Genomic DNA, 17,740 nt, shown 5'->3' on the forward strand with positions numbered 1-17,740 from the left:
GATAATTTATTGATGGCAAATGAAATATTTGGACGGGTGAGAGCCAAGTACTGTAAGGAGCCAATGACTTGTCGATATTGAGTCGAATCTATAGCAGGACTTCCATCACATAATTTAAGTGATTCACTGGTAGAGAGAGGAGTTGTAACCTCTTTCACATCCTGCATGTTTGTCTTTGATAATAAATCTTGAATATACTTTCTTTGTGATAGGAAGAGACCTGAAGATGTAAATATTGCTTCCACTCTCAAAAAGTAGCTTAAAGTTCCTATATCTTTTAGGGAGAATCGATCGACCAAGTGCTTTAGAAATGCTTGAGTCTTCAAAGGATCATTTCCTATGACAATAATATCATCCATATATACTAAAAGATATATTATGCTTCCATTGTGCTGGCAAATGAATAACGAGGTATCAGACTTGGAATTGATGAAGCCAATTGAGGTTAAAAACGAGCCAAGCTCGTTCTACCAAGCCCTTGGAGCTTGACGAAGTCCATAAATAGATTTTTGAAGTTTGCAGACATACCTCGGATATTGAGGATGAATGAAACCAGGAGGTTGCTGCATAAAGACATCTTCAGTAAGTGTCCCCTGTAAAAAGGCATTGTTAACATCCAATTGTCGTATGTGCCAGCCCTTTGAGATGGCCAAACTCAGGATAAGATAGATTGTTGTGGGTTTAACAATTAGACTAAATGTCTCTGTGAAGTTGACACCAGGTCGTTGATGAAACCCTTTGGCGACTAGACGTGCTTTATATTTGGCAACGGATCCGTCTGGGTTCCGCTTAATTCGAAAGACCCATTTACACTCGATGATATTTTGTATGTGATGAAAGGGTACTAAGGTCCATGTAGAGTTATGGAGGAGAGCATCATATTCGTCACACATGGCTTTACACTAGTGAGAAGATTTTTGAGCTTGAGTGATTATAGTGGGTTCACTGGCCTCAGTGGAGGAACTTGTTATAGCATGTAAGTCAAGGACTTGACGTGGTTTGAAAATACCACTTTTGAAGCGTATTGTCATTGGATGTCTAAGGGGGATAGAAGTAGTATATTGTGTTGGTGGTATAGCCGAGGGCAAGTCACTGTCATGGATCGGGCCAACCGTCGGCACGACAATGTCACTAGGTCTAGGAGAAAGTAAAGCAAGTGGCAATGTTGCCGAGGGTATTACTTCATTAATAGGGGAAACTTGTGAGGAAGGGAGTGGAGAAATAGAGGGAGTGAGAAGCTGTTGAACTGGAGTAATAGTAGTATGCAGATCTTGAGGGTAAAGACTGGATGGTGTCATTGGAGGTTCGTGTGATGAGATCGAAGGGATATTCCAGTGATGCATGTTTATCGGAGTAGCTTGCATGGTAGGATTATTTTGAAAAGGAAAGACAGACTCCTCAAAAATAATATGACGTGATATAAAGACTTTTTTAGTTTGGGGTTCATAGCATCGAAAAGCATTATGTTCAAGAGAGTAGCCTATAAAAGTGCAAGGCTTAGATCGTGGTGTTAGCTTATGTGACGCATAGGGACGGAGCCATGGATAACATAAACAGCCAGAAACTTTGAGTTTATGAAGGTTTGGAAGCTTGTGGAATAATTTTTCAAATGGTGACTGGTATTGTAAGACTGGAGTGAGCATACGATTAATGAGATAAACTATAGTTTAAAAAGCTACTGACCAAAAAGGTGGTGGCATGGATGCTTGATGTAGAAGGGAGAGACCAGTTTCAACGATATGCCAATGTTTGCGTTCAACAGAGCCAACCAATTGGGGAGTATGTGGGGGTGACTTGAGGTTTTGTTTACAGATTTGAGAAACGAAAATGAGGTTTCTTTTAATGTTAGATGCACACAGAACATTATCGAGTGTAAAAGTTGTGGTAAGTGAACTAAGCATTGAGGAACCAGAATAAGTAATAGGAATTCTTTTACCATCACCGATGATGATATCTTCATTTCCATCATAGTTGTTATGGATGGACAAGTTTTGAAGATCAGAGGTGATGTGATGAGAGGCGCCCGAGTCCACAATCCAATTAGGTTGGGTAGGAGTTGGAGTAGCCATGAAATTTGCCTAAGGCCACTATGATGGAGTAGAGAGTCTGGGGCGAGACCGACAGACTTTCGCAGAGTGTCCGACTTTATCACATAGTTGGCAAATGACTCGTTGGTGGCTTGTGAAGTCAGGATGCGACGGCTGAGGATCATGAAAGTTACCACCTTGATATGGATAAGGGGGGTTTGGTCTGGGCCCCATAGGGCTAGGAGGCAACTTAGCCAAATCGTTGTTGACATGCTTATTATACTGGTTGCTCTTCCTCTTGGATTTTTTATTGACCTGAGCTATAATAGGTGGTCCGGGCAACCTATCATCACGCTTCAAGTACATCTCATATTCAATCAACTTATCATAAAGTTCTTCGAATGATATTGGTGAGTCGCGTGCCCGAAGTGTTGCTATCAGTTTTTTGTACTCACCTCCTAGGCCATTGAGGGTATGGATTAGGACTTCTTCATCACTGAGAGAATGACCTATCAAAGCTAAATCATCGATGATAACTTTGATATTTTGTAGATAATCAGCAATAGTACTTCCCTCTTGTTTCGTTTTCATCAGATTGGAGAGAAGTCCGAGCATGCGAGTACGCGAGCGATTTGCCAAAGTTGTTTGTAACTTGGACCATGCTTCTGCAGCAGTCGTACATGAGGATATTAACGGGGCAATGGATCCAGCAATGGAAGCTTGAATAGCTTGGAGGATGAGGCGATCTTGACGTAACCATAGTTTGTGGGCTAGATTTGGCATTAGACTGGGTTCACCTGGGATGTTGATCATTTCAAGTGGACACTAGAGAGAGCCATCAACGTAACCTAGGAGATCATAGCCAAATAGAATATTAGAAAGTTGTGCCCGCTAAGATGCATAGTTGCTGCCTTTGGATAATTTGAAGGGAATGAGTGCTGCAACATTGATGGTGATAAGACTTTGAGAAGTGCTTAGAGTCCCTGCAGAAATAGGGACAGGAATATCGGAAGAGGAAAATGAAGACAGCCCAAATATTTTGTAATGGTTTAAGTGATCTTTACAAAAGATGTAAAGATATTGGAGGGAGGGAGGAGGAGAAAAGCAAATCGATGCGCTGCAAAGGAGGCTGCAACGATGAACTGCAGAGGAGGCTCCAGCGATACTGTAGAGGAGGCTACAGTGATGCAGCGATGCACTGTGGTGGAGGCTATAGTGATGCACTACAAAGGAGGCTGCGGAGATGGGCGAGGAAGCTGCAGCAATGAGCAAGAAATCTGCAGTGATTAGGTGAAAAGAAAAAAAAAAAAAATCTGCAGTAGTTACAGTTGCAGAGAAATTGTCGCGGCAGATGGAAGCAGCTGCAGATGGAAGCTGTAAAAACTGCAATCGTTCCTGTTGCCGCAGGAAGGCAGTGATGGCTGTGGCGATAAGGATGGCGGCAGCAGCACTTCGCGCTCGAGTGAGATATGGGAACGAGGAGGAGAGGTCGCTGGCCGAGGAGTAGTTGCAAGGACGACGACCACCACGGTAGTGTAGGCGAGGTTCTTGTGAGAGTAGGAGGTGGCCGAGCAGTCTCTGACTCCGGAACAAGAAGCAGCGACATCGGAGGAGAGGTAAGCAGCAGCACTGCCCTTTCCAACTGAATAGAAAAGAGGAGCAGTAGAAGGCTTCGGCAGAGCTACCTACATCCGCAAGGAAGAAGGCTCTGATACCATGATAAAAATTAAACAAATAATATAGAAAGATAGAAATTATAGAAGAAACTATGAAATGTATAAGATGTAATTGCCTAGTTCATTTTGATAGTAAGCTCTTGATAGCTATTTATACACACTCAGCATGGAGGTTATATACATTCAGCATGGACGATTTTTCTCAACTGCTTAGAGATTTTTCCTTAACTGCCTTGAGGAAATCTTATCTGCTTATCAGCCTCTTCCCTTATCCCTCGAGGCTCTTCCTCCAGTAGAGGAGCTCTCTCTTGACACCTTCTTGCGGCTCCTTGTGCATCGGTTCTACCTCTCCACCGTGCTCTTCTTCTCTCTCTTTCCATTCCGAAAAACTTTGACAAACTTCCCTTGCCTCCTCTACTGATCTGCTGCTGTCACTGTAGCCCCTCATTAAGGGCTCTTTATTAGTGAAGCCTCTCTATTATACCTCACTAGTAGAGCTACAGTGGTTCCCTACCTATAGAAGAGTTGCTCCTTCTCCATTGATCTTCCTACTATGACGCCTCTAGCGTGATCGCTCTTCACACAAGCATAATCCCTTTCCCTTAGCGGGGCACTAATATGCATCTCTAACTCTACGTCGAACGCTTATCTCTGCACCAAGTGTAGAGTTGGCCCCCTTGCCTAGTTGCAGAGTACCTTCAACACTAGGATATCATTGATCTGCTACCATCGTTGCCAAAACATCTTCTCCTTTGCTTTTGTTGTGCCTTTCTCCATCACCCTCAATAGCAAGAGTTGTAGGAGATATGGACGAAGTGTCCACTGTTTCTTCTCAGTAGTTGTATAGTAGGAGGCCAAGCACCCGCTGCCTTGTCCTCGGAGATCCACAATCATTCCTTGTCATCTATCATGCCTTCCTCTTCCCCCATTGCAGTAGCTGATAAAATGAGAGAATGAAGAATGAAATTGTACAGGTAAAGAGAAAAGCACGTTTCAATTAGCATCATATGAAGTCTATTTATACATGGTGAAAGAGAATATTTCTTTAACTGAGCAGAGAGATTTCCTTATGCGGTTGAGGAAATCTCATCCGCTATGCAGTTGAGGAAATCTCTTTGTTATTAGAGGAAATCTCTCTGTTATTAGAGGAATTCTCTCGGTTATCATGCCCCCGCAAGATCGAGCTCCTATCAAGGATACCGATCTTGAACCGATATAACAAAAATAGTTTACGGGCTAGAGGCTTCGTGAGTGAGTCTACTAGTTGATTAGCCATATGAACATGAGAGACATGAAATTGATGTCTGACAACTTGATCTCACATGAAGTGAAAGTCGATGGTAATATGTTTCATGCGTGAGTGGAACACTGGATTGACACATAAGTAGGTAGCTCCAACATTATCATAATATATTGTACGGGTATGGGTAGAGCTGACTTTGAGTTCCTTAAGGAGATTTATGACCCAATTGAGTTCAGCAGTAGCGGTAGTAATAGCACAATATTCAGCTTCAGTTATAGACCGGGCCACTATCTTTTGCTTCTTAAAACTCCAACTGATTGGATTAGACTCAAGAAAGATGACATACTTTGATGTGGAGGTTCTATCATCAAAGTTTCCTGCCTAATCAGCATCAGTAAAGGCATGGAGATGAAGTTGAGTGGTTTTACAGCGAAAGAGACCATGATTAAGGGTTCCTTTAAGATACCGCAAAATTCGTTTAACCGCAGACCAATGCATAGCAGAAGGCTGGTGCGTGTATTGAGAAAATTTATTGACTGCAAATGAGATATCTGGACGGGTGAGAGCCAAGTACTGTAAGGAGCCAAGTATTTGTCGGTATTGAGTTGAGTCTGTGATAGGGCTGCCATCACATAATTTGAGTGATTCACTAGTAGAGAGAGGAGTAGCAACTTCTTTCGCATCCTGCATATTTGTCTTTGATAATAAGTCTTGAATATACTTTCTCTGTGAGAGGAGGAGACCTGAGGATGTAAATGTTGCTTCAATTCCCAGAAAATAGCTCAAGGGTCCTAAATCTATGAGGGAGAATCGATTAGCCAATTGCTTTAAAAATGTCTGAATCTCTAAGGGATCATTACCTATAACAATAATATCATCTACATATACTAGTAGATATATTATATTTCCATGTTGTTGTCGGAGGAATAAAGAGGTATCAGACTTGGAGTTGATGAAGCCAATTGATATAAAAAATGATCCAAGTTCAGTATACCAAGCTCTTGGAGCTTGACGGAGTCCATAAATGGCTTTTGGTAATTTGCAGACATGTCTCGGATACTGATGGTGAACAAAGCCAAGGGGTTGCTGCATAAAGATATCTTCAGTTAGAGTCCCCTATAAAAAGGCATTGTTAACGTCCATTTGTCGTAAGTGCCAGCCTCTAGAGATGGCCAAACTTCGAATAAGACGAATTGTTGTGGGTTTAACTACAGGACTAAAAGTCTTTGTGAAGTCAACTCTAAGTCATTGATGAAACCCTTTGGCTACTAATTGTGCTTTATATCGAACAACGGACCCGTCGGGGTTCCGCTTAATTCGAAAGACCCATTTACACCGATGATGTTTTGTGTAGGATGAAAAGGTACAAGAGTCCATGTCGAGTTATGGAGAAGAGCATCATATTCTTCACACATGGCTTTACGCTAGTGAGGAGATTTTTGGGCTTGAGTAATTGTGGTGGGTTCACTAGTCTCGGGAGAGGATTTGGTGATAGCATGCAGGTCAAGAACCTGACATGGTTTAAAGATACCACTTTTTGAGCGTGTTATCATTGGATGTCTAGGAACTGGAAGTTGTGTTATTCGTATGAGTGGTGGAGAGGCATCGATAGGGGTTGAGATATGCTGATATACATCAGTGGCACCAGGTAAAGAAGATTGTTATGATGTTGAGGATATTATATCAGTAGTAGGGGAGGCTTGTGAAGAAGGAAGATGAGAAGGAATGGAGGGAGTGGGAAGCTGTTGAACCGGGAGAACAAAGGAGTGTGGATCTTTAAAAAAAGGACTGAATGGTGTGGAAAGAGGTTCGTTTGAGGGGATCGATGGTATACTCTAGTGATGTATATTTGTTGGAGTGGCCTGCATGGTAAAAGACTCATTGTTTTGAAATGGAAAGGTAGACTCCACAACAACAACATGACGTGAAATAAAGACTTTTTGAGTTTTTGGTTCATAGCACCGAAAGACATTATGTTCAAGAGAATATCCTATAAAGATGAAAGGTTTAAATCGTGGCGCTATCTTGTATGGGGCATAGGGACATAGCCACAGATAACATAAACAACCAAATATTCTGAGTTTTTGAAGGTTTAGGGATTTGAAGAATAATTTTTTAAATGGAGACTGGTATTGGAGAACTGGAGTAAGCAGACGATTAATAAGGTAGACGACAGTTTGAAATATGGCAGACCAAAAGGTTGCTGACATGGAGGCTTGATATAGAAGTGTGAGACTAGTTTCTACGATATGTTGACGTTTGCGTTCAGCAGAGCCAACTAGTTGAGGAGTGTATGGGGGTGACTTAAGGTGTTGGATGCCACAAGTTGAGAGGTAGGAAGTGAGGGCTTGATATTCACCTCCACCATCAGAGTAGACTGTTTTAATTATAGATTGAAAGAAGTTTTCAACCAGCTTTTTAAAGTGGGTGAAGATTGTAGAAACTTCTGATTTATAACGAAGAGGGTATATCCATGTGTACTTAGTAAAATAGTCTATAAAAATAACATAAAATCTAAACTTATCAAAAGAAGTGATGGGAGTAGGTCTCCAAACATCAGTATAGATAATTTCAAATGGTGTAGAACATGATATGGAGGAAATGCCAAAAGGGAGTCTATGACTTTTATTACTAAGACAAGCATCACAAGAAGTAAGAATGCTATTATTTGTAAGAGTAGGAAGATAATAACGAGAAAGTAATTTATTTTAGATAGAGAGAGAGGGATGCGCTAACAAACAGCGAGGAAGAAAGGTGGGGTAGTGCTGGTGAGCTAGCACTAGAGACGCCATAGCAGAAGGGAACAGATGTTGGCACAAAGTGGTAGTGGAGAAGATAGTTTCCACCACCGAGGAGGAAATATTTATCGCACCGATGGCCTGACGATGGAAAAGCAGTGGTAGATAGCCTTTTCTTTTGCCGTTAGAGGTGGAGAAGCAACAGTGATGAGTCAACAGCGAGAAGAGAGCTTGCTCTGGGCAAGCGGCTTTGATACCATGATAAAATGAGAGAATGAAGAATAAAATTGTAAAGGTAAAGAGAAAAGTACGTTTCAATTAGCATCATATGAAGTCTATTTATACATGGTGAAAGAGAATATTTCTTTAACTGAGCAGAGAGATTTCCTCATGTAGTTGAGGAAATCTCATATGCTATGCAGTTGAGGAAATCTCTCGGTTATCAGTAGCCTACACCCACCTCTCCATCAATAGCGATCGCTAGGCCCGATTTGCACAGCGCTCACCGGTGTCCACACAATGACCACCCCCTCATCTGCCAGTGATGGCACCTGCTGCAGCCATCTCATCCTTTAACACGCTACAACCCACACCAAAGCATATCGAGGTGCATCATCAAGGTGTCGCAGCTCTAGTAATTGACACTCCTACCCATAGTCTTTCGCTCCTTGTGCTGCACCCAGATTCAGCGACTGCTACCTAGTATCTGAAGAGACCTACTTTGACTAATCCATCTACATCGTCCTGGGCTTCCTCCTCTATCTCGGCATACCTCCGCAACCATGCCCCAGGAAGAAGCACTGCACCTCGTCGTCACTGTCCACCCTCCTACAACTGACAACTCCCAACTTGCTCCCTCATATACATATCCTCAAAATGTCTTTATCGTCTACCTCTAACACTCCAGTTATTGTTCCCGTAGGGAACCATAGCATTTCTTAATATACAGGCCTGATCACCATCAATGCTGCAACACTCATTCTCTTCAAATTATCTAAAAGCAGCAACTATGCATCTTGGTATGCATAAATTTCTAATCTCCTATTTGGATATGATCTACTAGGCTACATCGATGACTCTCTCCATTGTCCACCAGCAATGATCAACATCTCAAGATAACCCAGTCTAGTACTAAATCTAGCCCACAAACTATAGTTATGCTAAAACCATCTCATCATCCAAGCTATTCAAGTCTTAGTTACTAGGTTCATCGCCCCACTGATATATTTATGTACGACTACTACAGAAGCATGGTACAAGTTATAAACTACCTTAGCAAATCGCTCACATACTCGTATGCTTAGTCTCCTATCAAATTTAATGAAAACAAAACAAGCGGGAAGTGCTATTACTGATTATCTACAAAATATCAAAGTTATCATCGATGACTTGGCTTTTATAGGTCATTCCCTCAGTGATGAAGAAGTTCTAGTCCATACCCTTAATGGCCTAGGAGATGAGTACAAGGAATTGGCAGCAACAATTTGGGCACTTGATTCACCAATATCATTCGAAGAATTTTATGACAAGTTGACTAACTATGAGATATATTTGAAGCACGAGGACAGGTTGCCTAGACTAACCATCACAGCTCAAGTTAAAAATCCAAGAGGAAGAGCAACCAATATAATAAGCACATCAACAAAGGTATGGCTAAACTGCCTCTTGACCCTATGGGTCCCAAACAAACCCCCCTCGTCCACATCATCAACATTTCAATCATAATTATCAAGATGACAACTTCAATAATCATCAGCCTTAGCGTCCTAACCTCACAAGCTAACAAAGAGTTGTTTGCCAACTGTGTGATAAAGTTGGACACTCCGCGAAAGTCTATCAGTCTCAACCCAAACTCCCTGCTCCATCATGGTGGCCTTAAGAAAATCTCATAAGTACTCTAATTAAAAGTCAACCTAATTGGATTGTGGACTTTGGTGCCTCTCATCACATTATCTCTAATCTTCAGAACTTGTCCATCAACAACCACTATGGTGGAAATAAAGATATCATCATCAATGATGGTAAAGTAATTCTCATTACTCATATTAGTTCTATAACGCTTAATTCACTTACCACAACTTTTACACTTAATAGTATTTTGTATGCACCTCACATTAAATGAAATCTCATTTTTATTTCTTAATTCTATAAATAAAATAATATCTCAATTGAATTCTTTTTTAACTTTTTTCTTGTTAAGGATTTGAGTATGGAGCATCCTTAGTCCAAGGCTAGAATAAAGACAATATTTATGAGTGGTCGTTAGCTTCACAAATAACCTAGCCCACTATTCACTCTTTAGTTACAACTCCATTTGATGTGTGGCATTATCGTTTAGTCATCCCTTATCTTTTATCCAACAAAAGATATTTTCTCATTATTCTCTTTCTACTTTTAAAATTAGTAACATTAGAACTAATTGTGATACTTGTCTTAGCAATAAAAGTTATAAACTATCTTTTGGAACATAATCCATATCTTGCTCTAAGTCATTTGAAATTATTTATACCAATGTTTGGGGCCTTATCCCAACCCCTTCTTTTGATAAGTTTAGATTTTATATCATTTTTGTAGACTATTTCACTAAATACGCATGGTTATATTCTTTCCACTATAAATATGAATTTTCAACAATTTTTACCAACTTTAGAAAGTTGGTCGAGAATTTCTTTCAGTCTTCAATTAGAATAGTTTACTTTGATAGCAGAGGTGAATATCAAGCCCTCACATCCTGCCTCTCAGCTTACAGTATATAACACTTCAAGTCACCCCTATATACTTCCTAATTAATTGGCTCTGCCAAATGCAAACATCGATATATAGTTAAAACTTGTCTCACACTTCTATATCAAGAATACATACCACCAACGTTTGGGCAGTAGCTTTCGAAACTGTAGTTTATCTCATTAATTATATACTCACTCTAGTCCTACAATACTAGTCATTATTTTAAAAAAATTCCATAAGCTTCCAAACTTTCAAAAACTCAAAGTCTTTGGCTGTCTATATTATCCATGGTTACGTCCTTATGCCTCACGTAAGCTAATAACAAAATCTAAGCATTGTAATTTTTATAGGATACTCTCTTGAACATAATGTTTTTCAATGCTACGAACTCCAAAATTAAAAAGTCTTTATATCACGTCACGTTATTTTGGTGAAGTCTAATTTTCCCTTTTAAAACCATGAGTATCCTACCGTGCAAGCTACTCTGACAAACATATATCACTAGAGTATCTCTCTAGTCCCATTACACGAGCCTCCCATAAGATCGTCCAGTCCTTACTCTCAAGATCCGCACACTATTGTTACTCCAGTTCAATAGCTCCTCACTCCCTCAATTATTTATTCACTCTCTTCATCACAAGTCTCCTCTATTGATGAAGTAATGCCCTCGGCAACACCACCACTAGCTTTACCTTTGTTGGAAAATCTAGGGTGCCATCACATGCGTAGTGGAAGAATAGAAAAATAAAATCCCAGAATTCCCGAAGAAAAGAAGGTTTCATCATCGTGTAAAAGTTGATGCGCAAAAACCCGCGAAACCAAAAAACTATGTATGAGAGAATTACCTAGGAAGATCGTATATTTCTAAAAACCTACAAATCTGTGGGAGAGGATAAAGGAGGTCAACTATTCTCCTCTTTAGCGATAATCCACATGGTAGGAGCTGCGAAGATGCTCCTCAAATCGCTGCCCAAAACTCTTTCTCGAGCACACCATGCAATCAAAAAGAGATTGCTCCTTCTTGCTATCCACATGCCCATGATAAGGGCTGCAGTATGAGGAGGGGAGGGGGAGAGGAGAATAGGATGAGGTAGCCAAAAAGAACCCTTAGCCTATGGGTATTTGGTTCCCTCATATTTATAAAGGCCCCTTGTCAACTTAACTCCAATAGATCCTACCATATTGGATACTAGATCTTTATCCAACTACCCAAATCTCTTAGATTAGTGGGTCTCTACCCAATAATATTTTATTAACTCTTATTGGATCTCATCCATATAATCCAATAATTTAAGGGCTTATTGGATATCCAATAAGATAGGGGCTCTAGCGAATATCTCAGATCGGAACCTCTACTTATTGCAATGCCTACCATATGTGTATGACCCTCTAGGCCCAATATCAAGCTGGTTATGAGTCATACATATCAGAACTTCTTTTGGCTTCATGAATTATTATCTCAATAATAATTCACTCGACTCATCGACTACGGACGTACTAGGCCACTACGTCGTAGTCCCCAAACGATACAAGGGAATTCAATCTATTAGACCTATTTATCCTTAGTTACTGTGTATCTATAGTCCCTCATCCATCTAAAATCCTAGAGACGGTATACTAAGCAGGCATGGTGTTGTTAGGCTTATATAATTTCTACTCGAGTATTGCTCTAATTAGATTCTCTCGAAGAACTCTTTCTCTCTCAATCCAAATGACCCTAGCCAGGGATTTGTCTGAGCAAGAATACATGAGATATTCCTCTCATAACACCAGGAGTGGATGATCCTCTATCGATACTAAATAGCTCTCGTAAGGTTGGCTACCACTCCCGATGATTGGTTGTACTAGATCTGAAACTTCAAAACCTATAAGTCTAGTATAAAATATTGAAATACTCATAAAGAATATCCTTGGTGTCTCAAGTCTAAGGACCAGATACATAACTAGGATTATGGAATTGCTATCTAACAATAAAGCATCATCAACTATCTAGCATTCCGTAAGCGGATCAATTAGTGAACCCATTCTCCAATGAGCACTTGTATTGTAGCCCTAGTGTCCCTACACAAGCAGTTATAAGACCAGTTGTCTCCATCATATGGATGGGTATATAATACACTAGTCTATCCGATTATCTCGATGTCCCTCTCAAGTAACCTATGATCGAGATTATTCAGGGTCTGTGTTTAAAGGTGAATTAGTCTCATTATCATGATCTCATCATGATCCGATTCTCATTGTGTAGATTCATGAATAGCATAATATATTCATGCAATAGACAATATAAAATGATAAAATATTAAATAATAATAATAAGCAAAAAGATTGCATATCAAGTCACACGTGCCATCACTCATGTGATTGGCTTGCAAGGCACCTATGACTAGCAACATTCTCCTAGACCCAATGACATTAAAGTGTCGCTGGCTGGCCCGGCCCATGTTAGTGACTCTCCACCGACAATATCAACAACACAACCTACCACTTCTATAGACCTTAGACATCCAATGATAACATGATCCAAAAGTGGTATTTTCAATCTACGTCAAATCCTTGACCTACATGGTATAACAAAACCATTCCCTAAGGCTAGTGAACCCACCACAATTACTCAAGTTCAAAAATCTCCATACTAACATAAAGCCATGTATGACGAATATAATACCCTCCTTCATAACTCTACATGGATTCTAGTATCTTTTTATCACACATAAAATATCATCAGGTGTAAATGGGTTTTTCGAATTAACGAATCCATTGCTAGATATAAAACACGTCTAGTAGCTAAAATGTTTCATTAACAATCTGGTGTTAACTTCACAGCGACATTTAGTCCCATTGTTAAACCCACAACAAGCCGACTTATCTTAAGTTTGGTCATCTTAAAAGGTTGGCACTTTTGACAACTAGATGTCAACAATGTCTTTTTACAAGAGACTCTAACTGAAGATATCTTTATGTAGCAACCTCCTAAATTTGTTCATCCTTAGTATCCAGGGCATGTTTGTAAACTACACAAAGCTATTTATGGACTTCGTCAAGCTCCAAGAGCTTGGTATACTAAACATGACTCATTTCTGACATCAACTGGCTTCATCAACTCCAAGTCTGATACCTCGTTATTCCTATGGCAACAAAATAAAGGCATAATATATCTTGTAGTGTATGTGGATGATATTATTATTATGGGTAATAATTCTTTAGAGATTCAAGCATTCCTAAAGTAATTGGCCAATTGATTCTCCCTTAAACATTTAGGAACCTTAAGCTATTTTTTGGAAGTGGAAGCAACATTTACATCTTCAGGTTTTTTTCTTTCACAAAAAAAGTATGTTCAAAATTTATTATCAAAGACAAATATGTAGGATGCAAAAAAGATTATAACTCCCCTCTCTACTAGTGAATCACTCAAATTATGTGATGGAAGCCCTGTTATGGACTCTACTCAATACCGACAAGTACTTGGCTCCTTATAATAATTAGCTCTCACCTATCCAGATATCTCATTTGCAATCAATAAATTATCACAATTCATGCATCAGCCATCTACTACACATTGGTCTATAATCAAATGAATTTTACAATATCCTAAAGGGACTCTCAATCATGGCCTCTTCCTCCGCAAACACTACCCACTTCATCTCCATGGCTTTGTCGATATTGATTGGGTAGGGAACTTTGATGATAGAATATTCACATCATGGTATATTATCTTCCTTAGAGCTAATTTAATTAGTTGGAGTTCCAAAAAGTAAAACACAGTCACACAGTCTATAACTAAAGCTGAATACCATGTCATCACCACTGTTATTGCAAAACTCAATTGAGTCATGAATCTGCTCAAGGAACTTAAGTTGGAGCTACCTACCTATGCACCAATCCAGTGTTCTACTCATGCATGAAACACATTACCATCAACTTCCACTTCATACGAGATCAAGTTGTTAGACATTAACTACGTATTAGTCACGTACATACGGTTGATCAACTAGCAGACTCATTCACGAAGCCTCTCACATGCAAACTATTTTCATTGTATCAGGCCAAGATCAATATTTTTGACAGAAGCTCAATCTTACGAGGGCATGATAGCAGATAACCGGGGGATACAGCTGCACGTTTTCTCGTATGTTTTGCAGAGTAGTTTGTGCCATAGTCACCTGTGTCTTTTCGATAGGTTTGTTGTTTGTGTTGTGATCCTGTCCCCCATTCATGTTTCCTCTGTTTCTTACTCTTTTGACACTGTCATCGCTACTTGTTCCGTGTCCACTGCTGGTCTCTACATGACCTGGTTATCTCATCAATAGTGTAAACTCTTAGAGTAGAAATCAAGATATATTCTCTTTGATTGTCAATATACTTGCAGTGAACTGAAGAATGCTTCTTCCTTTCTTGCGTAGTTGGTTCTGTGGTAGGGGCCATCACTGGAGCTCTGATAGGCCTAGCGACCGAGAGCGGTTTGCTGCGAGGAGCTGGAATTGGAGCTACTTCTGGGGCTGTCTTCTCCATTGAAGTAGTCGAATCATCTCTCGATCTATGGAACTCCAGGGAATCAGGGATCTGGAGCATTCTCTACGTGGTAAGTCTGAATGACACTCCGAGTGACACTACTCACAAGAACCAATCAACTCGAATAACTCTTCGTTTTCAAGTGAACTCTAACTTTACTGTTGCAGCTGGATATAATTGTTAGCATACTAAATCGCTGAGATGCTATTTTTTTAGTCCGTAGATGTCCTATAGATGAGAGCAAATGGTTTAAGATAAATTATTAAAAGAATTCCTCCCATTAATATTATCTTCTAAGGAATCCTACTTTAATTGAACTTCTTTTTTATTGATTAATAACTATTATCAGAATAGAATTCAGTCATATTTATAATATATATTATTTAATTTAATATATCTTACTTAATTAAATAGGATCATATAATCTAATAGTAATTGGAACAACAGTGCAGAGTGCAATCCAGAGTCAGGTATCTTGATATATCTGAGCTGCAGATATCATACATAGACACTGAAACTGGCCCTCCGAGGTGGTTTATCCAGTACATGACCTTGGAATGCAGATGAGTGCTCTCAGTTTCCACTTCATGGAGAGTGCTGATTTCTTCGAGATCGGCGGGGGCGTCAGAGGACTGTCGATCGATGCAGTGGAGAAACTTCCGAAGGTTAAGATTGCTGCTGAAGACAATGTCGACGCTGCAGGGGGATAAAATCTGCTGCTCGGTCTTGTCTGCAGGTGGATTCTGCTGCTGGTCGAAAGTGTTATATCATACTTGAAGCTCGAGAGCTGCAGTGGTGATTAACACTGGAATCACTGCGGTTTCAGGACTTCCAAACTGGAGAAATGGTGAGGAAGTTGCCCAACTGTCAGCATATGTTCCAGTCGCCATGCATTGATAGCTGCTGGCTCGTCAGGCATGGCTCTTGTCCGCTGTGTAGGAGAGACATATAGACACACCCCTTTCCTCCGTAAATCCAAGTTGAAGTATATATAAAGTTTCCTCGACCTTTTTATTTTTCTTATCTGTAGCTACATGCTTCTTTACTTGGCCTTGATCCTTGTGGAATATGCAATCGAATCTTTTTTCTCCAGTCCAATTTAGTTTATAACGAGGAAAACTGCAAACGTGAGAGAGAAGAGTACGAGTCATACATTGCATTTGCTCCGAGGTTGTAAAACTGTGACCTGCTGCTTCGTTGGAGTTTGAGCATTTTTCATCAGAATTGCTTGAAGTTTCAGAAATTCCATCAAGTTTTTCCAGCTCGGTAAATTTCTTCGTTGATGAATAGATCATTTGGTTAACAAAGGAGATATAAGCTACTTGGATTGGTGCATATTAATACTTCATAATTGGCAGACAGATCAACCTTCTAACATCAGTTTTACATATCATTAACAGGGTCCAAGTCTGGCTAACTGGTACTTTTGCCTGTGAGAATCCCCTTTTGATTGATTGATCTGTACTGGGTTTTTCAACCACAGTCCTGAGCATTAACCAAAGTCATTTCCGTAGAAATCCGGATCTTCAAATTTGGATTTGGATTTGGATTTACAGACAAAGTGCAGCTCTTTAATGCACATGGTACAGCATGACTATATGCAATCTGAGAGTTGGTACAACAGATTGATTTATATGCTCATACTTCTCAAAGTCCATGAGATTTAATTGTTTAATGAGAACATTTCACTGTATAACAATAAAACATTGACTAGTTACCAAGCATATATAAAACCATCACAATATCCTTCCATGTCTCAGTCCTCTAGTGTCATTTTCAAGGTGAAAAGCTTTTCTTCCAGGTCTCTCGAGTTGCTTCGAGCCACTCATTCCTGTCTTTGGTGTCGAGTAAAACAATCTTCCATTGAAATAAATGATTTCTTCACTTCTGCTACTGGTTGAATTCCACCAGTGGACTCAAACAATTTCAAGCACAAGTCTTCTTGATGCTAAAAGAATTAGCTACAATCATGCTTTAAACATAATAAGGATGATAATCTCAATTTCCAGTCAGATCCACCCAACCCTCAAGGGTGGATGTCATTACGATGCAGCTGTATGCCTCATTGGAAACATTCATTGAAATAGAGGATCTTAACTCACACTACAATGCTTAAACTTATGACTTACGTTTAAAGTTTGAACCAACCAAGAGCTGAAGGATGGTAATGGGGGGACTTTAATTCTTGACATCCCAAGGAACAAATTTTCTTCTTTGACTGAACATGAACAAAGAACTGGAGCCAGCAAGCTCTCTTTAACCTGATTCATGACAACAATAAAACCATCATATTATGTATGTTAGCCCATTGATCTAATTGACATGAAGCCCTCAAGTGCATAATGTCCCTGTTTTGAAGACTGATAAATGGCTTTCACCATAATGAATCAGGGAATGTATCTCCATAAATAATGATTAAGCACTTCAAAATCATGATTAGTTATACTAGAGGCTATAAGCTCAATTATTATATAAAAAAAAAAAGCAGTTCAAGTTATTATTTATATCATAATCCTTTACAGTTTAGATTAAAGTTGGGTAGACACTGTTAGACAAGCTCTGATTCATTTTAAGAGCAAATAACCCATAACTAAATTCAAGATTGCAAAGCATGATAATATACAAGGGCCCGTTTACTTCACATGGATGAAACCAAGTGCCAAAAACCTGCATGAGACCAATATAACATCAGGCAAAGTTGTGAGTTCCATATAACCTACAAAATTAATACATCAAAATATAACAGAGCTTCTTATCAACTTGAGGGGATCTGAAGTACTAAAACCTGATAAAATCAAAATCGAATTATCTCAGCAGTAG

At 39.6% G+C, this 17,740-nt stretch overlaps 1 pseudogene; it reads left to right on the forward strand.

Annotated features, from left to right (window-relative positions):
• Positions 1-3,270: 3,270 nt before the first annotated feature.
• LOC135673906 (NEP1-interacting protein 1-like) lies at positions 3,271-15,872 on the forward strand (annotated as a pseudogene).
• Positions 15,873-17,740: the final 1,868 nt, after the last annotated feature.

This window comes from Musa acuminata, chromosome BXJ1-5 (genome assembly GCF_036884655.1).
Source record: "Musa acuminata AAA Group cultivar baxijiao chromosome BXJ1-5, Cavendish_Baxijiao_AAA, whole genome shotgun sequence".
Taxonomy (NCBI): domain Eukaryota; kingdom Viridiplantae; phylum Streptophyta; class Magnoliopsida; order Zingiberales; family Musaceae; genus Musa; species Musa acuminata.